Source organism: Amblyomma maculatum, chromosome 6, assembly GCF_055883805.1.
Source record: "Amblyomma maculatum isolate TAMU_Amacu chromosome 6, ASM5588380v1, whole genome shotgun sequence".
Classification (NCBI taxonomy): domain Eukaryota; kingdom Metazoa; phylum Arthropoda; class Arachnida; order Ixodida; family Ixodidae; genus Amblyomma; species Amblyomma maculatum.
In genome coordinates this window covers 107,177,020-107,198,913 of record NC_139349.1, presented here as the reverse complement: position 1 = coordinate 107,198,913, position 21,894 = coordinate 107,177,020, and the positions used below count along the sequence as shown (strand labels likewise).

General features: G+C 45.1%; 1 pseudogene; it reads left to right on the top strand.

Annotated features, from left to right (window-relative positions):
• Nucleotides 1-17,981: 17,981 nt before the first annotated feature.
• Nucleotides 17,982-20,691, top strand: LOC146186523 (uncharacterized; annotated as a pseudogene).
• Nucleotides 20,692-21,894: the final 1,203 nt, after the last annotated feature.

Genomic DNA, 21,894 nt, shown 5'->3' with positions numbered 1-21,894 from the left:
TACAATACAATGTGTATTCAACATCTCAGGGACGTTTCGGGCATGGCAAAAAAAGCCAGAAGAAGGCTTGACTATGCCCGTACCTTAATATATGGCAAGAAACGGCAAAGCATGGAAGAAAAATACTACAGCACGAGCACTTTTTGAGCACAATGTGAACAAAAAGCTGCGATTGGTACAAAATATAGTAATTCATGAAATGGGCCCCAGTACTCACTTTTGACTAACTGCTAACGATATAGTTTAAAAACTGCTCAATCCATGTAGTTACTTTATCGTCAACTATAGCATTGTGTGTCTGTATAAGTATGCGTTACTGATGACTGGTCAGGGAAAGTGGTATTAGTGTTTAGCAATATGTGCAGACAGCGATGAAGTCCAGTTACAAGTTGAAGAACGTCAAGAAAGGAAATTCCTACTTATTCTGCGGAATTAAGTCGTTTAGGTCGAAATTGGGTGATGCGGGAAAACAAAATATACTGTAGGGCTCTTGTAAGTGATTTGGGCGCTTAGTTGTTTGTATCCGTGTTACGACCTGATTTTAATATAAAAATGAGGTGTACTTGTTTCGAGTCATTCAGAAGAGACCTTTATATATACGCAAATATTGCTGAGATATCACTTCGAGCAAAGCCAGTGATTCGTGGCTTGTTATTGTCAGAATTTTGGCTCTGATCCTAACGCGTCCATGGGGCATTTTTCAGTTCCGTTCTACACAACACCGTTTTCCTTTCAGTTTTTGGTTTTCACAGTAATTGGGGTGAAATGAAGGCTAGTATGATTGGTGAAGAAACCGACAATTTTTTATCAGAAGGTCACTTATTTGTGTATATATTGAATAAATACTGATTGAACAATGTTGGGCGCACTCGTCTAAAGGTGTTAATAGGGCGAGTCGTCTGTTATGGAACTTTTATGCCAGCGAAGCCCTGCGGACTTTTGAATTTACAGTACGCAAAAACTTTTTGGAATCCCTTTTTAAGAGGTTTGGAAGGGCGTGAATATAATAATTTCATTTTGCTTCTTCGATTTTATCTGCAGAAGCGTAGAAAGTTCGTGGTATATTTTGCTGAAGTGGTGGGTTATATCTCCCTAAGAAATTTTTTGGGTGTCCTCATTTTTTTTTTTTTTTTTTTTAGGTTTGCATTTTTCGTTTGAGTGAACGGGGATCGGATTGTCAGTTTTAGAGTGACAAATCCTCAATTTCTTTTCATTTATTACGAAATAAAAATCGTTCTTCATTAACTCGCGATTTCTGAAGTCATGACGAAAACCAACTGCGAAGCTTGCTAGGATGTTTTCTTTAATTCTGGTATATATGCCGGTGCGTTTAGGACGATCCGGATGTGAGATCCGGATACCAAAGGTGCAACTATAGCCTAAAAGAGAGAAGACACATACACACAAGGAAGATAACAGGACACGAGGCTGGCTAACAACAGATCTTTATTAAATTGTGCAGAATAATATAAAGGGGAAAGGTAGAGGGTGAGGGAGTGAGGAGCGGTAACACAAAAAATACACTCAGTCGTCGAGGTGAAATAGATTAATTCGACGTCACGGGATAAAATCAAATAAAAAGAAGAACACGAGTGAACACGGGTGGTGTAAAAGGGCCAACCTGGAAGAGATAAAAAGCTAAAACCAATTCATGAAGAAATGTGGCTAAGATACCATAACGAGATAACAATAAACAAAAACAAAAAAAGGGGGGGGGGGGGATGCGACGTGTACAGTTACGTATCTATTAGCATTACGAAAGCGAGTCAAGCTGAAGTAGCAGTGAATAATCTTGGGGTCGCTTATTTCCTCGAGCGCACGATTAGACCCGTGCCTAGAATGACTGGTGTTATAGAAGTTAGAACCACATCGAATGTGGTTCTGCCACCCTATGGATTCACAAAAATGTATATTTGGGTTTGTTGATAAGTTTGCAACAGTTGAGGCAAGCGAGTGCATTCGCAAAAAATATATATTTGGGTTTGTTAACTTTGCAACAGTTGAGGCAAGCGAGTACATTCGGCTCGGTTATTCTGAAAGAAAACAAAGTCATGTACTTGATATGAGGATAGTTAAATCCCGGGTTAAGACGAGGAAACGATTGGGAAATTTAGCTGCGTTCTTATGTGTCATTCAGGTAATGAGTGAAGTCTGATGCTTAGTTTAGATTATGTATTTAACGTCCCAAAACCACTCTAGTTATAAGAGATGAGAAATCTAATGTTAAGTCACGCGGTGTATATATAGCCACATGGTAAGTTTCCTATTAAAGAGATTTGTCGATACCCAGATCAATTCTATAGTGGACAGGCCGTGTAGTGTGGCGTGTGTCAGGAGACAGATATTACAAGACTTACTTAAAGTGGGGGGGTCAAGGGGATGTGAGGCCCCCATCAGTATTTAAGGGGGGTCTGTGACACCCCCTGTTAGGCTGGAATGTATAGGGGGACTGCACGAACATGAAGCGGGCTACCGATTTGCTGTTCTTGTATTGGTAGTCGGAACAGTTCTTCGCATCATCATTTCTGAAACGTCTCAATGAGTCATTAGCATGTTTCTTAAAATCCGAGGCAGAAAACTTAAAAGCCGGTATACACTAAAAAAGGACGGGTGTATTCTGCACAAGCTTCGACTCTTGTCGACTTCGCCGGTTCGCATTATGATTTGTTGATGTAATTATTCAACAAGTGAGAGGCTGTTCTTGCCACCTGCCAATCAGGCCACCTATGTTCTTATAATATTTTTGTTAATTTTTGTTTTATGCCCCATTTGAGGAGGAAATTTAACATAATATACATTCTCTACACTTGGTTGACTATCTTTAAAGTGCAATTAAAATTCGTGCTTTCTGTCTAAAGCGTATTTAAAGCACATAAGATTAATGCTGTTTCTATAAAGTGTTATGAAGCCCATTTTTATGCAAAGCTTCTAATCGTTCACTCCCACCATACCTCAATCGCACCAGCCCGCTATAGGACTGTTCATAAACGCTGCATTTGTCCTGATCTAGAGTTATGATCTAGGGAATGATTTAAAACTATTTAATAGTAGCAACTTTCGACACTTCGTTTCACCGTGAGCTATTCTGCATCATATATACCGTGGATCGCTAAGGCAGAACGTGCAGACCGATAACTGTTTTCGTATATGCGCAATAAATTGAGCAAGAAAAAGCGCGTGATTTCTTTTCTTTGTATAAAATGATGTGCAAAGCAAGCCATCAGGCACTTTCTTTATCCGTGTATATTCCCTTCTCCACCTGTACTCGAACCACTAAAGAGCCCTCTCTATAATGGAGCCATTCGATCCCACGTCCTTGGGTTTATGTCCAACGCCCTATAACCACAGAGCCACCGCGGCGGGGCTGAGTATCTAGACTAAAGTAGAACGGCGGGTCAAAAAGTTACATGCAGAAAACTAACGCTCAGCGGTCCCGTGGTATGGAACACTGGTTTACAAACATTGGATGTGGTAAGAGAATGTGTACTTACCTCAGATTCTTTATTTGGGAACACAGCGCGGAACAAGACGCAACACAAGAAAACGAAGGTAGACAGGACGGAGCGCTGAACTGACAACTTTTATTTGAGTTCAGCGCTCCGTCCTGTCTACCTTCAGTTCAGCGCTCCGTCCTGTCTACCTTCGTTTTCTTGTGTTGCGTCTTGTTCCGCGCTGTGTTCCCAAATATGGATTTGAACCAACTAGCCCAACAGCAAGTGTTGCTCAGATTCTGACCATGAGAGTGAAACGGCTAGATATAAAGTAAGAAATGGAGTGCGCTTGGCAGGAGCTTCCTATCATGAATGGCAGATTACCTGCAGTCTATATCTTGGAAGGGAAATAAAAGCTGTACCTTACCGCTACAGTTATTGAGGCTGGCGGAAATGGATCGACTTTTAAGACCACGCAAATAGCAGTGAAAGGCTGCATTAAGTCAGGTGGTCGGATGATACCAATAAGTTTGCAGGTATGTAAGATCACAGTGCAGGGTTAAATTAAAGAGATGTGTGGGAGAGGTGCCTTTGCTGTTGTTGTATAATCAGGCTGACGACGGTGAATTTTTGTTATAAGCTCGATGGCCTTCTCTCACTTCGTGCTCTAATATGTTTATTTTTTCGTTATAACCGTTTCTGTCCAACTTCCTACTTTTATAATTGCACGATGCGGTTTTTAAACGATGTGAACTAGCAAGCTGAGTACAACTTTTTTTTTTCTTGTTTCCTGTCCCCCTCCCGCTCCCCCTCTTTAGGACGAGTCTACAGGCGGGCACGCGCGGATCGCGAGCAACAGAGACGCGTTGCCCTTCCTGTATGGCATTGGCTTCCAAAAAGATAATTTGTCGATGCAGCCATCGTTCATATGGCTCATTTAGAGGCTCACAATGTGTGCTTGACCTTTGCCATTGATCACCTTCGATTCATTTGGAGAGCATGGATGCTGCAGGCCTTAAAGATGGTCTCGGCGAGAGACGGCTGCTTGAAATTGACCTCGCCTTTTATTGTTCCCTTAGCACCGATCGCTGCTGTGTAAAGTGGATCCCGTTGAGCACCAAGGCCAGCCCAGCCTGCTGCTTTGAGTTGCGCACCAACTGGAACAATCCATGTGGGATGAGTTGAAGAGGTTGTCTGTCGGAAAATGAATGTGCACCGGCACAACAAGTGGATCTAGCGCTCTATTTTTTCGTGAAGCACCGTCTTTGGCGGATGTACGTCTGTAAAAGTGAAAGTATTCCTTTGCCTTAGATCTTGGATAGGACGATTAAAGAACCTGACTGGTTGAAAGTTTTCAAAACACACACACACACACACACACACACACACACACACACACACACACACACACACACACACACACACACACACACACACACACACACACACACACACACACACACACACACACACACACACACACACACACACACACACACACACACACACACACACACACACACACACACACACACACACACACACACACACACACGCGCGCGCGCGCGCGCACACACACACACACACACACACGCACGCACACACACACACACAAACACACACACACACACACACACGCACACACACACACACACACACACGCGCGCGCGCGCACGCACGCACGCACGCACGCACGCATGCACGCAAAAGAAAGTATGGAGTGGAAGCAAAGCAACAAACAAATATGAGCTTTTTCGTATATATGTATGCATTACATGCATAATACCTCAGCAGCATTCGTTTCATTTTCTTGTCACGAAGGGAGCACCGAAAGGATTATGTACGGGGAGCTGAATAAAAGAATTTGAATTTGTATTGATGGACAGCGGTAAGATTTTGCTATTGCTGGCCGGGGGCGACCAAGAAAAACCATGAATAATAATAGATGGACCTTGGTGGAAACAAAATGAAGAAAGCAATTATTTTTTTTAGGGGCGTAAGCATGGTCTTAAGAAGCATTTGGTCGTGTGTATAACAAGATATGCCTATAAGAAGGGCTTCAGTACGGCCACATTACAAGAAAGGCGATTGATAAGAGAGACAATATGAAACATATTGTGCGAAAAGATTGGAAGCAATGCAATATCTTTTTAAAAATTTCACGCTTCAATGGTGGCCTGGCTGCCTCACTTTCCGCTTTCTTTTATATCCGCGTTCGAGCTTTAACAATTGCAATTTTTTTTCTCTCTATAGCTTAAGTTTCCGCTTATACGTGCGTCCTATGGAAAACAATTTACCTGCTAATTGTCTTTTATATATATACCCTTCGCTTTAACACAGGTGCAAATTTTGGACAAACCGCATATTTTCTCGAAAACGTAGCGCAAATAAGGGCAAGGACATCACAAAATTAGACAGGACAGCGCCCGTTCTGTCTACTTCTATGTCGTTCTTGTCTTTATTTGCGCTGTGTTTTCAAGAAATTGCTATCCTAAACGAAACACGTGTTGCATATTTTTATTTTAAACTTCAAGCAAGCTTACTTCCGCAATTTTTTCGCATGTCTCAGCACTGCACCGTATAAATAAAAAATATTCGTCGATTTTTTCTCAGGACACTTTTCTTCTGCTATATTTATTATCGAAAACACTCGCCAAAAGTTTGCCATTCTTAACCACTTATAGCTAGCGTATAGGACAAACCGCAACCGTGATCTCTGCATGTTGAAAACACTATCTTGCAGTACTCAGCTGCCTCCCAATTAAAACTATTATTACCACAAAAGCCCCGGTTATTTCCGACGCGCGGTGCGGACAACTATATACTTCCACTACAAGTACAGCGACGCCGACGGATTTTCAGCCGAACGAGCTGTATTAGCTATTGCTTAACAAGCATTCGAAACGATCGAACCATGAAGTTGCTCACATATCCTGCATCGAAGAAAAAGATGCATGGATATGTACTGCAGTTCCTTCAGGGACGCTTCCAATATCGTGGGAAAGGGGAAGCATATGGTGAGATGGAGAATGAGAGAGAGCGCAAATTTATAAGTAGCACAGGGGCCGGTACATGGCCATACTGGCGCCTGAGTAATGCTCTGCAAATTAATTTTGTACTGAAGTACAACTCCACTTCTGGCTTTGCTGCGGATTTTGGCTGAAAACGTCGATTCATCTCCAAAAGTAGCATTTAGCCGAGATTCTGGTTGTCACGTTTATTAAAAGGTTATTGATTACCATGCAAATGTAGTGTTACTACAGCCGTCAAAGGCGCTGGAATATACGGGCAGGCTTCCGCGCTGAGTGGATAAATTTGAAACGACGCATTCTTCTCTGGTTATCATACTTCACTTAATTTAATGTTTGCGTGAAGCTTTGAAACTAACAAATGAATTCTGGGAGGTTGGTATCAATAAACAGACGTATTACTGAACTTGAACCCGTTTTCTCGGCCAAATACAAAGTAAAAAGGTTCCAACTTTTCGGCATTCTCACGGTGACGAACGCTGTCGCGTGACCAGATGTATACCTCAAGATAACTATATGAAAACCGAACCGAAATGAGGCAATTGTAATAAGAAGTGAGAGTGGAGCGATGATGAAAAAAAAAATAAAGAATGTTTAGCAAAGGCAGTGATTCCACTTTTGAAATCACTGGAAAGTTGGTGCACTGAAGAGGCACTAGACGTGCCAGCTTCTATACACTGACCCTCACGGCAGTTGGTATTTCCTCCGCGTGGTTAAAACGAAGGGTCTTAGTTGTGACGGCCCTGATGGGCCATACTTTTTTATCACTCCATTTCTTCTTGCCTTGTGAGACCTTACATATATGTACAGCCTTCATTATTTTAATAATATAGCGCGAGCGTCAACCAAACTGCTGGTCAGCGCCTTATAGCGGCGATAAGCTTACAACACGGCTAGATATAGCCATCATCATCATCATCAGCCTGACTATACCCACTGCAGGGCGAAGGCCTCTCCCATATTTCTCCACTTAACCCGGTCTAGATATAGCATCGTCTGCTAAGTTATTCCAATCACGAAGGCACACGCCCTACAACAATATCTATTCACGAAAACCCGACCGACAACAGACTGCATGCTCAACAATAAGGTGTGGCAGACGTGCTTTTTCTCTTCTTTTTTTTTTTCCTATTACGGCAAGCCATGATGGCGAAACGGAGTTAAGGTAAGGAAAAATAAAGAAAGTAAATACACCAGCACACGAACTTGCTTTGCCTGGAATGCGAATCTTCCGATTTGAGCAGCCCTATGTTAGGTGGGAACATAATAAAAGAGGCAACAAACGAAACACGTGTGCTCTACTGGCCGACATTTCTTTTCTGTTTTGTTTTTATTTTCTTTTCGCGAAAAGATATTGTGACAGGGCGTGTCTCCTAGCGATCAGAACAGCCTGTACAGTCGCGGCAGCTAAAGTACTCTCCGTATATAATTGCGCACCCGACTGTATACGTCACCTAATCGCAAATGCTCCCTCTAGAGGGTATACTATCGCACGGGCCAAATAGATAAGCGCAACTTTGTAGCAGCCATGTTTTTGCAACGTGACTGCCCTGAGGTCAGCCATCTGCCCCACGGAGCCATTAATCATTCGCTTAAGTTACTTGTGCGTGGCAAGAGACAACACGTCAACGACGGCAGACGTAAATTACCATGCGTAGTTCTTCTTGGTCGACCGTGGAACTTCCAGAATGTCTGCTAGGTTTCTTGTGTTGTTGTCTGGCAGCAATTTATTCTGGCGCATTGCATCCTAGAATAAGTTCTTTTGAACTTGTTTCTTTAAAATACATTTCTGATCAAATGGCCCTTCAGAACGACCTTAACCGTGTTCATGAATGGTGCAACATCTGGTTAATGGCGCCAAACGCTAACAAATGAAAACTCGTCTCCTTCCAGCGTAATCCTAACCGCCTTGTTTTTTCATATGAGTTGCTAACTCACCCATAGAAAGCGTGCAATCGTTTAAGTATACCTCGGTATAACCTTGTGCAGTGCTCTTTATTGGCGAACGCACACTACCACAATAATATCATCTGCCAACAGATCTCTAAGATTTCTAAAACATCATCTTCGTCAGCCATTGCAGCACGTTGAACTTCTGGCTTTTAGAACTCTTATCAAACCTAAACTTTAGCACACTGGTACCATCTGGAACACTCAACAAATGCACTCGAATCATGCAGTTCAAAACCGTGTCACCCTCTTCGTTAATTCTGTATATTCTTATACTATAAGTGTTTCATCTCTAAAGAATATTTCCTGCCTCGAAAGCCTCGAAACTCGCCGCCGCATCGCAAGCCTTTGTTTGCTTCACACGGTTTTCCACAGCATTCTGAATCAAACACACTATACGTTACTCATTCGACCCACACATCTCACCGCACTGGACATCCGTTTCAGATTTCCCGGCCACTACAGCCCTGTATACATGGACTCGACAGCATCGGGAGTCAGCGTCGAGTAAGCGAGGTTACCATTACTCGACCCGGTTAGTGTCTACATGTACTCGCTTTTAGCGAATAAGTATTGCAGCGGCGCGTAGCGTCGAGATTTGAAGTTATTATGCAAGTTTCTTACTCGTATTTGATTCCGTTGCCTTTTATTATCGAGAGCTTTGATTACTATTTTTTATCGTTGATGAGGGCTAAAAAGTATTCAACTTCGCTAACGCTCCTCGCCGCTCCGGTGGCTTTTGTATCCCAGAGTTCGTCATAACTCGACTCTAACTCGCGAGCGTCTACATGCTTTTAGACAAGCGGATCAAGCGGATCAAGCGAGCCAACCTACCCCTTGCGAGCGAGTTAACGCGACCCGCTCCGCGGGTATTTTACTCGACCCGACTGCGTATACATGAACCCGACAACTGGTTTTTTACTCGACAGGCTTACTCGACCCGACTCTGTCGAGTCCATGTATACAGGTCTTATATCTCGCACTGCAACATTTTCAGGCTCCTTTTTTCTCCGCACTGCTGGGGACTGCAATATGGCCTCCCCACCAACTTTGCCCCTATCATGTGCCCAACTTCATTCTTACCTGCTGTAAGAACGTTTTTTTTAAGTCAATGACATGTATTTACTATTGTTGTGTGTATATAACACACCTCTTATATACCCCCCCTCCCGAAGGGGGTCTTCGAGGTGAACGCAGTGCAGGGAAATATTCTGTTCAGTAACATGCCAAACCCTGTTCATCAATTCAGAAACGACAATATAAAAAATTGACTGGTGTTCAATGCGGTTGATTGAGAGGTAATGATTTAGCTATATAAGTTGGCTAGATTTCACGAGCGTACTGGCTCGGACGCCCTTTTTGGGCAGTCGAGCAAATTAAGCGCGTACAATTGGAGAAGCTCGGAAGTTAAGCTGTCGGGCAGGAAGGGTTCTTGATGCATGCTTACTTCTTGAAATAATTTGTGGTGTCAAGTTTGCAGTTGGGTGAAACGTTTTATCAGTAAGCACATTGACGTATTTCGCTGCAAATATCCGCAAAAACAAGTACAGACCACAAACACTGGCTTTTGAGGTATTATCAGGCAACTTAAGGAATATGCATCCGCGGCTCCATTCTATAGTTGCTCGGCTAGTGCTTCACATGATTCCGAGTGCTATAAGCGGATATTTTGAGAACAACTCAAGTTATTTTCTCTACTCTCTCTGGATATGCTGACGTGTTGACAGGCAGCAAAACACGCATTTATCGCCGATGTAATTCGACTTCAATGTCTCGTGATTTCTTTACTAAAAAAAAAAAAAAAAAGTGTTGCCAACGTCTAAGTGTAAAGGACAGCCTCTGTGATCCGCGCTTAACCGACGCAAACATTTACTTCCGAAATGGGCCGTTTGAGGGCACACGTGTATTGTGTTTTGCGCTATTTCTTATGTTGTAAAAGCTGCGTTTTCGGCGAGAGCGGTCTCTGAGCGGTCTCTGAAAGGTTTTAACAAGAAAGCGGTTGTTTTCTGTTTGATCTGAAATTACGCTATACAAAAAGCGAAAAAAAAAATGATATGCAAATATCACTGCCATCGCCCCTTTTCCTAAACGAATTGTAATAACGTCAATACAGCTTCTTTCATTACGGATCTGCGAGTTAGGCCACCCCTGCATTCTTGCACAAGTCGAGATCATGGACCTTCTTTTTTTCTTTATAATGTATATGGTCTCGAGATCAAATCTAGTGGTGCAATGATCAAGTTATATTTACACATGTTTTTTTTTTTTTTTTTTTTTTCAGTAATAATGTTTACTGTCGAGCAAGCATCGACTGCAGTATTAGCCAAGAAGGGGTAAACATCGAAGCTTTTCTAAGCACAAATTTGCACGAAAACTTTCTCGGTATACCTAATATATAGTACAATGAGTTGAACGTATTTTGCATTCAACATTATTTATATGCGATTTAGCGGCAACAGCTAACTGCATCGAAACAAAAAATGATACTGAATCGTTCCCACTGTCTGCGATGAAGGTGCTACAATTTGAGCATAATCTCCCTAGTCGTGGATTACTTTCTGTGGTGGCGCCTGACCCGCTGTGCGCGATGAGGTGAAGACGTGGACGAAGACATGCGCTGTACCGGAAGTAAATCTGACCGACGTAGAGCTCCTGTAGAAGCATCATCCTCATCTACGTTGGTAACCCAGACGGGATTCGAATATGCAAATTTTAAACTTTACCTACAGCCTTTCAAATGCGTGTCAGTGTAATTCGGCAATTTTGTTTCTCGCTCAACTTCCATCCCTTAAGCAAAACAATAGGTCGGCGATATGACGTTGGGAGAAATCTCTATATGCTTATTTTTAAGTAAATAACTTTAGCTCTATACTCTTTGCCTGTGCGCATTTTTTGCACTGTCCATTTCTCTAACAGCCTTTATGTTCCATTACTCTGAGACGTATGCCACAATTTTTGAATAAGTTTACATTGGTTTTGTACCCGAGAAGCTGTTTTATATTCTGGAGTCTGTATATGTGTTCGTTGTTAACACCAGCATTATTGCAGTCCTCAACAGGTGTGAATACTTAAAATATTGGAAAAAAAAAATGTTTGGTTTCTTATATTCGCTTGCATTTTAACTATATTATCAATGTTCCTAATTATTCTTTGCCGAGCTCCTGCTTCTGTTGCTCTATATAACGCAAAATAGTCGCATTAGAGAAAACAGCTCAACTTCCACTACGAGACTTCGCCCAGATATATCAAATACAGATTTATCTTGCATGACATCTTTGAGTGTGCACTGAATAAATTTAAGTTAAAGAAGTAGACACTAAATTTTGATTACGTGTCCTTTTCTTTGAAATATGTGCAAGGTACTGCTAAACGTTGGTCGTCAGCCGAACTGTTGGCGGCCGGTAGAAAATTATGGTTATTCAAGTTGCTTGAAGGAGAACGGGGGGGGGGGGGGGGGGGGGGGGGTTCAAACAATCTTTGTTGCGTACCAAAAGAGATGAAGTCAGGTGAGGCACACAATACACGCTGCAGTAAAGTTCGCTCCACCGTCATTTTAATTAATGTCAGCTCTTACGCCAGGCTGCCCCAAAAGCCGGAATAACAATTGAAAAAGAAAAACCATATGAGAGTTTTTGAGGCCTCAACAGGCCTCAACTCCTACTCTACAGCAGAAACATCCTTCAGGCACTACAATTGAAACCGAAACAATGCAACGATGCATGAAATAGTAGAAAGCACTTAAGAATTTTCAATGAAACACTTAAAAGGCGCAGATGAATACTATGACGAAGTATGTATATACACCAGTGTTTCACGCACAACTCTAGATGAACAAAATCACGATGTGAAAAGTCTTGTGTCACTCCCTTAATGATTATAGAAATATTTTGACACTGCAGCTTTCTGTCTCGGTCTCGTGTTCTCTTATTTGTAACAATACGTTGTATAGAAGACTCATCATGGGGTATTAGCTCAGTTCCTCTCATGCTATTTCGGTCTTAGCAGCCAAACTACGACTTTGACGTAAAAGTTTAGCATATTTCCCGTGAGTAGTAAAGAAACTGCACTTACTTTGGTCGACGATCCGTCGTTTTATTTCATGACAACGCTAAAGTCAGCCTGCCTCAAAAGCCAGGATGACAGCGAATGAACGAGCAGCAAATATATCGAAGTTTTTTATGCCTTCCATTTGCTACACTAAACTTTGGCTCCGCAGGCATATCATTCGACTGTTGAAACCGAATCTGAAAGAACAGGAGAAAAGACAATGAATTATCAATTATTTTGCAAAATTAAGTCCGTGTCATATGGCGATATAGTCTAAAAGCACTTGCTGCTGGGCTAGTTGGTTTCGGTTCATATTTAAATAGTTTTAAGGTGCAAACAACAGACAAGACACAAAGGCAGGTGACGGGACAAGGCAGGTGACGGGCGCTTCGTCCCGTCACCTGCCTTTGTATCTTGTCTGTTGTTTGCGCCTTAAAGCTATTTAAATATGGGGATATGTTTACTGATGTCTTATGCATCATTAAAGAGAGACTAACGCACGATGAAAATTAGGCGTCCACGCTCTTTAAGTTGAATGGCTGCACTTCTGAGCCGGGAGAAAAACTTTGGAGCCCAAATGTGCATGATCGAGTCCTCGCCATTGAAGGGTCGACGACCGGCGCCTCCGCTGAGTGCTGCAGCGCGCACGAGAGGCGGCAATTTGAGCGCGCGCCCTGATGGCTCGACACTACAGCAGGCGCGCCCAGAGGCGCGTCGAGGCGCCATGCTAGAGCACGACGGGGGTCAAGTGCGTGGCAACTGGCAATGTCGTGCACGGGGAGACAGGCCAGATGCCCGCTGCGCGTCACCTCCTGGGCGTCTCACGTCAGCACGTAGTTATCTCCCGGGCACCGTGAAGCAGCGGATTGCGCACTCCTCACAGTTTCTCTTCGACCTCTGCGCAGACCTGCCGAAAAGAGAGAGGGAATTCTCGACGGACAGGCAGCCCGTGCAATGGGAGGGGTGGTACGGGGATAGAGTGAGGGGCTTCTGCTTGTCCGTCTTCGACCCCGGCGAAATTAACGGCGGTTCACCGCGCTTAGGTCCTACCGCAAGGCAGCGCTGTCCGCGTGCGAACGTCTAGAATGTATTGGTATCTATCCAGATGTCGATGAAAGCAAAGTTACTCTCCTCGAGGGCCTATAGGAGGAGGAGGAGGAAAAACATTTATTTAAACCCAATAACTAGACACTGGTGATTAGGTGGTCGTGTCCTCTTCAGGCGGCCTCCTCCGCCCAGGATGCCGGGAGCCGCTGCTATAGGGTTTAGTGATTTTAGTGTTCGGGCGAATGAATCTGCGGTGGCAGCAATTGGAAGGTCGGTGGCTGAAAAGCAGGAAGATGACGTAAGGTTAGACTTGGAGGGAAAAAAGAAACGATGAAATAGGGTACCGATTTATAGCAGCCTTCAAGATATTTTGCGAAAAAAAGTCGAGCATGGTGGATAGTTTGAAAGGGGATGCTCCTACAATCAATCAATCAATCAATCAATCAATCAATCAATCAATCAATCAATCAATCAATCAATCAATCAATCAATCCTGCCACCCGTGCGTGCAGCCGGCGTAGAAGACTATACGAACGACGTTGGCGTTTCTCGGGATAGATTGGTGTAAAACCGCACATTATTGCTTGCACTCCCTTTGCCAATGCCGCAACTGTCCTCTGTTTAGTTTTATTCAGTTTTTCGCAGCGCCATAATGACGTTAGTGGCAGTCGCTACAGTTATTGTTCTCCAAGGAACTTTATCGAAGAGTTGGAGAGGGAAGAAATTTGATTCGCGCTCGCGAAATTGCACCGAGCGATCTGACAAATTAGCAGTTCTATGTATGTTACAATGCAGACTCGTAACAGCTCATGCCGATTGAAAAGTATGCATAGCAACACGATGTGATATTTTTTTTTCTGACATATGACAAGCTGCTGTCGACGTACGTGCAGGCACATGCACATGTACAATTGTACACACGAAAACACTCATGCGTGCTCATCATGCGTACAACCTTAATGAGTTCCGAAACCATTAGCCTCGTTCATAAAGGTTGAATTCATAAATGTTCTTGGTTCGGGGCTTCTTGGTTCGGGGTCAGTGCACGATTATACAAGTAACGGAGAAGCTATACTGTCAACTTATCGAGGCTAAAACAAAGGAGGTGTCACATTCATGCGCCGCTCGGGAGAAGTTTCGGTCGAGTACTAATGAATCAGAAAACGCTCATCGCACTGTTTATCCCTCCATGAAGTAAGTGGCCGATATCAGCCTATCAAAGTTCATAGCTAATTATATATAGGCATGCCCGGTTAATTCGGCGCACCTATCCGATAAAGAGTCACAACACGACTATTTACAAGCAGGATATTGATATTCACTGTATTCACAGGCAGCTATCGCTCAGTGACTTTGACATTTGTATACGATCAGCTGGACGAAACGCGGAAAAGCGCTGTGCCGCGCGATATCAGCGGAGGTTAAAGAACCGAGGTAGTCTCAACCGGCCCTCCCCTACGGCGTCCTTCATCGCCAATGTTTCAATTAAACGTGTTAAATCCGGCGACAATTTGATAGTTTCCACTATAGACAGCTTCTTCGTTGTACTGTCCGTATTTTTTACACTTTTCTCATCACCCATTCTTGCGTGCCCTTTCGTTCACTTCGGTGTCCGTTTCTTTCTTCCAAATTACCTTTTCTTTTGGCAGCTTTTGTTGCCAATAAATTATCCCTGTCTTCCTCGAGACAGGCTTGGCTCACCCCTGGCCAGCTTGGTTTTGTGTTACCAAGACACCGATTATGTGTTTGAGGCCTAGTAAATCCTATAGTAAATGCCTATAGGCATCCTATAGTAAATGGAATTCTATAGTAAATGGACATTCCAGTGGAAATCAAGAAGAAGAAATGGGCATGGGCAGGACATGTAGTGCGAAGAGAGGATAACCGATGGTCGCTTAGGGTAACAAACTGGATTCCAAGGGAAGGAAAGCGTAGCAGGGGGCGGCAGAAAGTTAGGTGGGCAGATGAGGTTAAGAAGTTCGCAGGGGTCAAGTGGATGCAGCTAGCACAGAAGCGGGTTAATTGCAGAAATATGGAAGAGGCCTTCGCCCATCAGTGGGTATAGTCAGGATGATGATGATGATGATGATGATGATGATGATGATGATCATGATGGTAAATGGACAAGGTGTGGGCTCGAATCCGAGGTACGTGCTCAGGAAATCCTATAAACCCCATTTGCATGTAGTGTTCGATAATGTCTATTCGTGGGCACGTGCTCCAAAGGAAGTGAACACATGAGACACATGCTTCGAGCCTCACGAATTCAAGAGCAGTAACCTCTACGAATATCCACGAGTAAGCGGAACACAAGGAAACTACCGCGAGTACCTTTTGGCGTGGGAAGATGTTTGCGCAGGAAGCCGCATTACGCTAACCTAACCGTGACAGCTTGTCGATGCACCCAGATAGCATGCCCAGATGCCCAGATATGTCCACGGGGCGTGTCCTTTATTTTTTCGTAATCATCACACATGCATCGTCCTCTTCCTTGCTGACCGACGATGACACCAACCATCAAGGTGCACGTCCGGCTGGCAGCGGGGACAGCACTTATCGTATAGTTTATAATTATGCGTTTCGGTCTTTGCATGGGCGCCTTTTGCCATCGTCAGAGCGCTGTATACGATGCGTGCCTCAGTGCGCAAGTCCATCTGATATGTCAGAGGCACAAGCGCGCGTGCTTAGCGAGCGAAACAGAGGCAAGAGGGAGGTACAATCGCTCGTCAATCGCATGTTTATTATAGCGTCAAGAAACAAGATGCGCGCTCGCTCGAACACATGTTTTAACGCACAGCGGAGCGACTTAATAGGGACAACGAGGTCGATTTACATCCTTTATCTGAGCAGCTTGCTGAGTCGTAAGCAATGTCCGGCGAAGGGACAAGATCACTCAGAGGAACAGAAGGCAACAACAACGACACACTGCCAAAACCATAGCTTCTGCGTGATACGCCTCACCATGCACTGGACACTGTGACTGTTTCGTAGGCGCATCGCAGCGCCGTTCGGCGGCCAGAACGTGAACACGTGCGAGTGCGTTTGCATATACGTTAGAACACGAATGTCGTGAACTGAAGCGGAGATGGCTTTTAGATGCGAGCGCGTGCGCGAGCGAGCCGCCGATAAGGCGCCTTTTTCAACGCAGACCTTTAAATCAGGTCTCCTCTACCCGGCAACGACGTCTTACAAATGGCTCAGATTACGCGACTCGGATTTACGACGGCGGCGCCATCGACTATGCGGCGGCTCTGCGGCACTTCGAAGCTTGACGCTGCTCGCCCGGCCAAGTTATATGCCCAATAACTTACCAACTGCAGATTCAGAAGTACTTTACTCAGAGACATTCGCCGCATGGGCGAGGGTAGAGCAGTTTTCGAGTGCCACAGATAGAAGTTCAGTGCTGCAGGAAGGACCCATGCATGGGACAGAATTACAAAAGAAATACGAGCCTGCAAGTTAATCATTCTAGCGTTTCCGCAACGAAGCAGAATCCGAAACGGCAATCAACGTTTGTTTTAATCTCGGTGTTGAATGGTGGTGAACTTTAAGGATGGCTAAACTTTTTTCTTTTTTTAAACAACAGTGGTCGATAAAAGTGGAAGGCATACGCCGCAATACTTGAGAATTTTCATTGCTACAGGAACAAGTTCTTTCCATTTTGTTTGCTTTTGTTCTGTAACTTTATGAGAACGATTAAACGGCCAGCTTTTTCTTATTGATATCTGCGCTCTGCTGACTCATCGCGCCTGATGCACAAACCTTAAAGCAAATGTGAAGGCTACAAGTGGTTGGCAAGTTGGTTGGTTTATGGGGTTTAACGTCACAGAGCAACTCAGGCTATGAGACACGCCGTAGTGGAGGACTCCAGAAATTTCGACCACCTGGGGTTCTTTAACGTGCACTGACATCGCACAGCACACGGGCGCCTTGCTTTTCGCAAGGCAAGTCGCAGAATGTAAAGCCTACGTCAAAAGTATATTATACAGACAAAGGAATGGCTTCTAAGCTGTTTGGCGGGGTTCTCGAGCCCTCTAGCAGTCCGGAGCTTTGAAGGATGGAGAACACGAGGCACGCGCGTTGTGAAGAGGTCGCTAAGGAGCGAGGACGCAGACTCGGAACGCAAACTCGGGGAAACAAACCCCTTGGACTGCATATAAGCACCTAACCATACATGGCCCAGCACAGCTTACTAAAACACTGCAGGATCTTTATATACCCCCACCACTGCTATGCTCGTACCCCTCGTACTCAGGGCCAGATAACCCAGACCTCGACGAGGAATTCACGCTGGCAGATCTGGACTGCATGGGCTCTCGCGAGAAACTCCAAAACATCTTCCCCGGGAGATGACGAAATCATTTACACATTACTCCGGAACCTTCCTGAGCACGACAAGGAGCAACTACTTTCCTTCATCAATACACATTGGTCAGAGGGAACTTTCCCCCAGGAATGGCGTTCCTCGACCATTGTCATGACCCCAAAATCTGGCAAGCCGCCGGCACTGCAAAACCTCCGTCCCATTTCGCTTACTTCTTGTGTGGGCAAGACGATGGAACGGATGGTGTTGGACCGATTTCAACGTCATCTGGAAACCACATCGTTTCTCCCACATAACCAGATTCGCTTCCGCCCCCACGTGTCTACTCAAGATCTCTTTTTGCTTCTCCAGCATACCTTCCTTTCACCGCCCTCCTCCCAAGTCCATGCCCGCAGTAGATGTGCGAAAAGCATTCGATAATATCTCCCACGATCATATACTTCGCTGTGTTCAAGAAACTGAGTGTGGGTCCACTCTCTACTCATACATACGCAACTTCCTCAAAGATCGCACTGCATGTTTCCGCATAGCAGGCGAGAATTCCCTTCCCTTTGCTCTCACCCGTGGCACCCCTCAAGGCGCTGTTCTTTCCCCCACCCTCTTTAATCTTGGTATGGCCCCACTTTCACGCCAACTTCAAAAAATTCCAAACTTGTCTCACATATTTTATGCTGACGACCTCACGCTGTGGTGCACACAAGGCTCCCCAGGGGAGGTCGAGGCAACACTTCAACAAGGCCTCGATATTATATCCCAGTTTCTGACTTCTGCTGGGCTCCAGCCAGCACCAGAAAAGTCCGAGCTCCTCCTCTTATCGCGTACCCGCTATCAGAGATCCGTCAATCATCACATATCTCTTCTTTAGCCAACCATCCTATCCCACAGGTTTCTTCATGCAGAATTCTAGGCATTAATATTCATGAAAGGTCCAATCAATTAAGTGTCAATTCAGCGATTAGCACGTGCCGCTCCGTTACTGACCTGGTCAGGCGTGTTGTTAAACGCCAAGCAGGATTGCAAGAAAAACAAGCCAGTCAGTTAGTACACGCACTAGCACTAAGCAAAATTTTATACGCTCTTCCTTATTTTGAACTCACACAACAGCAAACTATAAAAGCTTCATCAGCGCTCAACAGCCTATATAAAGCATCCCTTAACCTCCCTGTACACACTTCAAACAAGAGGCTCTACGACACAGGCCTTTTTCTTCCCCTCCCCACATTACTCGTTCTCCACAGAGACAGGCAGCTGGCTCGACTGTCTGGCACTTTGCAGGGTCGCTGGCTCCTAGAGAAAGCAAATCTGTCTCCTATCAACCTGCCTATCGAAGAATCATCTGCACCCCTTCCCTCCAACATGCGCTTCGCCCCTCTACCCCGTCATATGGCCCCTTGTGTGAATAATGGTCACAGGGAAGCTCAGGAAGCTCACCACAGTCCTCCCTTATCAACACAGACAGTAGCATATACAGACTCCACCATATTGGACACAGGTTCTGCGGCATATGTAATCTTCACCCCTTTGGAGGCGGACCCTTCCCTTCATACATGCGGCCCATACAGCAATCCTCCCCCCATCGCTACTCTAGAGATTGTACCTATCATTCATGCCATCATGTCCTTGCATATGTAATCTTCACCCCTTTGGAGGCGGACCCTTCCCTTCATACATGCGGCCCATACAGCAATCCTCCCCCCATCGCTACTCTAGAGATTGTACCTATCATTCATGCCATTATGTCCTTGCATATGTAATCTTCACCCCTTTGGAGGCGGACCCTTCCCTTCATACATGCGGCCCATACAGCAATCCTCCCCCCATCGCTACTCTAGAGATTGTACCTATCATTCATGCCATCATGTCCTTGCATATGTAATCTTCACCCCTTTGGAGGCGGACCCTTCCCTTCATACATGCGGCCCATACAGCAATCCTCCCCCCATCGCTACTCTAGAGATTGTACCTATCATTCATGCCATCATGTCCTTGCATATGTAATCTTCACCCCTTTGGAGGCGGACCCTTCCCTTCATACATGCGGCCCATACAGCAATCCTCCCCCCATCGCTACTCTAGAGATTGTACCTATCATTCATGCCATCATGTCCTTGCATATGTAATCTTCACCCCTTTGGAGGCGGACCCTTCCCTTCATACATGCGGCCCATACAGCAATCCTCCCCCCATCGCTACTCTAGAGATTGTACCTATCATTCATGCCATCATGTCCTTCTCTGAACTTCCTCGCACTTCTTCGTACACCATTTACACTGACTCAATGGCGGCTATTCGGTTGCTGCAGCGTCGGCTAATTCCTTCGGACCTAGAAACAGCATTACACCACGCCTTACGCTCGTTGGCTCCATCGTTAGTCACGATACGGTGGGTCCCTGGCCATGCAGGGATCAAAGGAAATGAGCTGGCTCATCAGCTAGCCCGCGATGTTCACATCCGGGCGCCTGTGATCCCTTGGTCAAGCCCTCCGACGTGGGACGATGCGTTGGCCTGTAAACTCACAATTAAGGAACACTACCGCCAACTAAAAACGTCATTTAGTCACGTACCCCGCCCCCATCGGCATCTCAACGTTGCTCAAGCACATATACTTCGTAGGATTCAAACGAACACTCTTATTACACCTTCCCGACAATTCCATTTCCGTCTTCGTTCAGACCCTTCCTGTTCCAACTGTCCTGCGCTGTATGCCAATCTAGAACACTGCCTCTACTCCTGTCCAGCCGCCCAGTCCAGTCACTACATCCCCTTCCCTTCACCTCCCTCCTGGAGTACCTGGCTGTCATCGGCACAGATGGAAGACCAGCTTGCCTTGGTAAACCAGGCGAAGGATATGTTGAGTGCTTAATTTGCGCTCTTAAATAAAGTGTTTTTCTCTCTTCTCTTCTCTTGGACTGCAAACTTTTGACGGGGGATGTACATTCGTAGATTTGTAAGCCCCACAAAATGTTTGAGACCAGCTTGGTTTCGCAGGTTAGGGGAATATTTCAGATTCCCCGCAATTATGGACTGTTCTCGTTTCGAACGTCAGAAAAGTAAAGTATAGAGGCGGAGAGAGAGAGAGAAAGAGAGAAGAAACCTTTAATTAGCCGGATAGTTATATAGGGCAGAGTTACATTGCCCTACTAGATGGCCAGCAGGTCAAGCCTATTGGTGACCTCATAGGCGCGCTTGAGGTTCCGGTCTTGTATGCCCGGGTTCGAGCTGTGCAGCAGGGTCTCCCAGTCATCTGGATGCAGGATTTCTCCTAATTGTGGAAGAGGATGAGAGAGCTACCCTACACCTAGAGAATATGGTGTAGGGTAGCTCTCTCATCGCACAGTGTGCAGTCAGCAGAAAATTGGCTGGGGAAAATATGTCAGAGAACTACCTGGTTTGGAAAGGAGTGTTTGGAGACTTCTCCGGGTAATTTCGTGTTCTTTACTAAGCCGTTGCGCGGGGGCGGAAACTTCCTTCGTTCAAGGCGGATGTGGTGAGTTAAGTCGTGAAATGATATCAGGTTATCCTTGGCTGTCCCCAGAGCGGAGGTGGTCACCGCCCGGCCGACTAAACGGGGCTGTCTAGTGAGCCGCTTCGTTTGCAGGGTGGCCAGAATGTACCGGTACCCAAATCAATTCAATGTCCCTGCCTGGAAAGGGAATCTTATTAAGAATATTTAGAGTAGATTGTGCAATTCTACCTTGGGCGAAATTGTGTCAGTCCTGGAGTCGCTGATGATAATATCTGCCTCTGAATTTGTAATGGCTAAAGCGATGGCTGCCTCTTCAGCCATTGCGGATGTGCGTACACGGACGGAGGCCGAGAGGGCTGTAGCGTGTGTTCCCGTAACCCCTGCCATTGTAAATGCTCTTTTTGGAACTGCATACTCAGACGCATTAACGTAGATAACACTCGGCTGGTGCTTATGCATGGTCTTATGAAGAGCTAGGGACATGGCCATCCTCTTACACTCGTGGTGTATAGGATTCAGGTTTTTCGGAAGAGGCTTAGCCGCTTCCTGATTGATGTGGGTAGATCTCTCGGTTCATCTATTTCTGGCTCTGAATTTGCG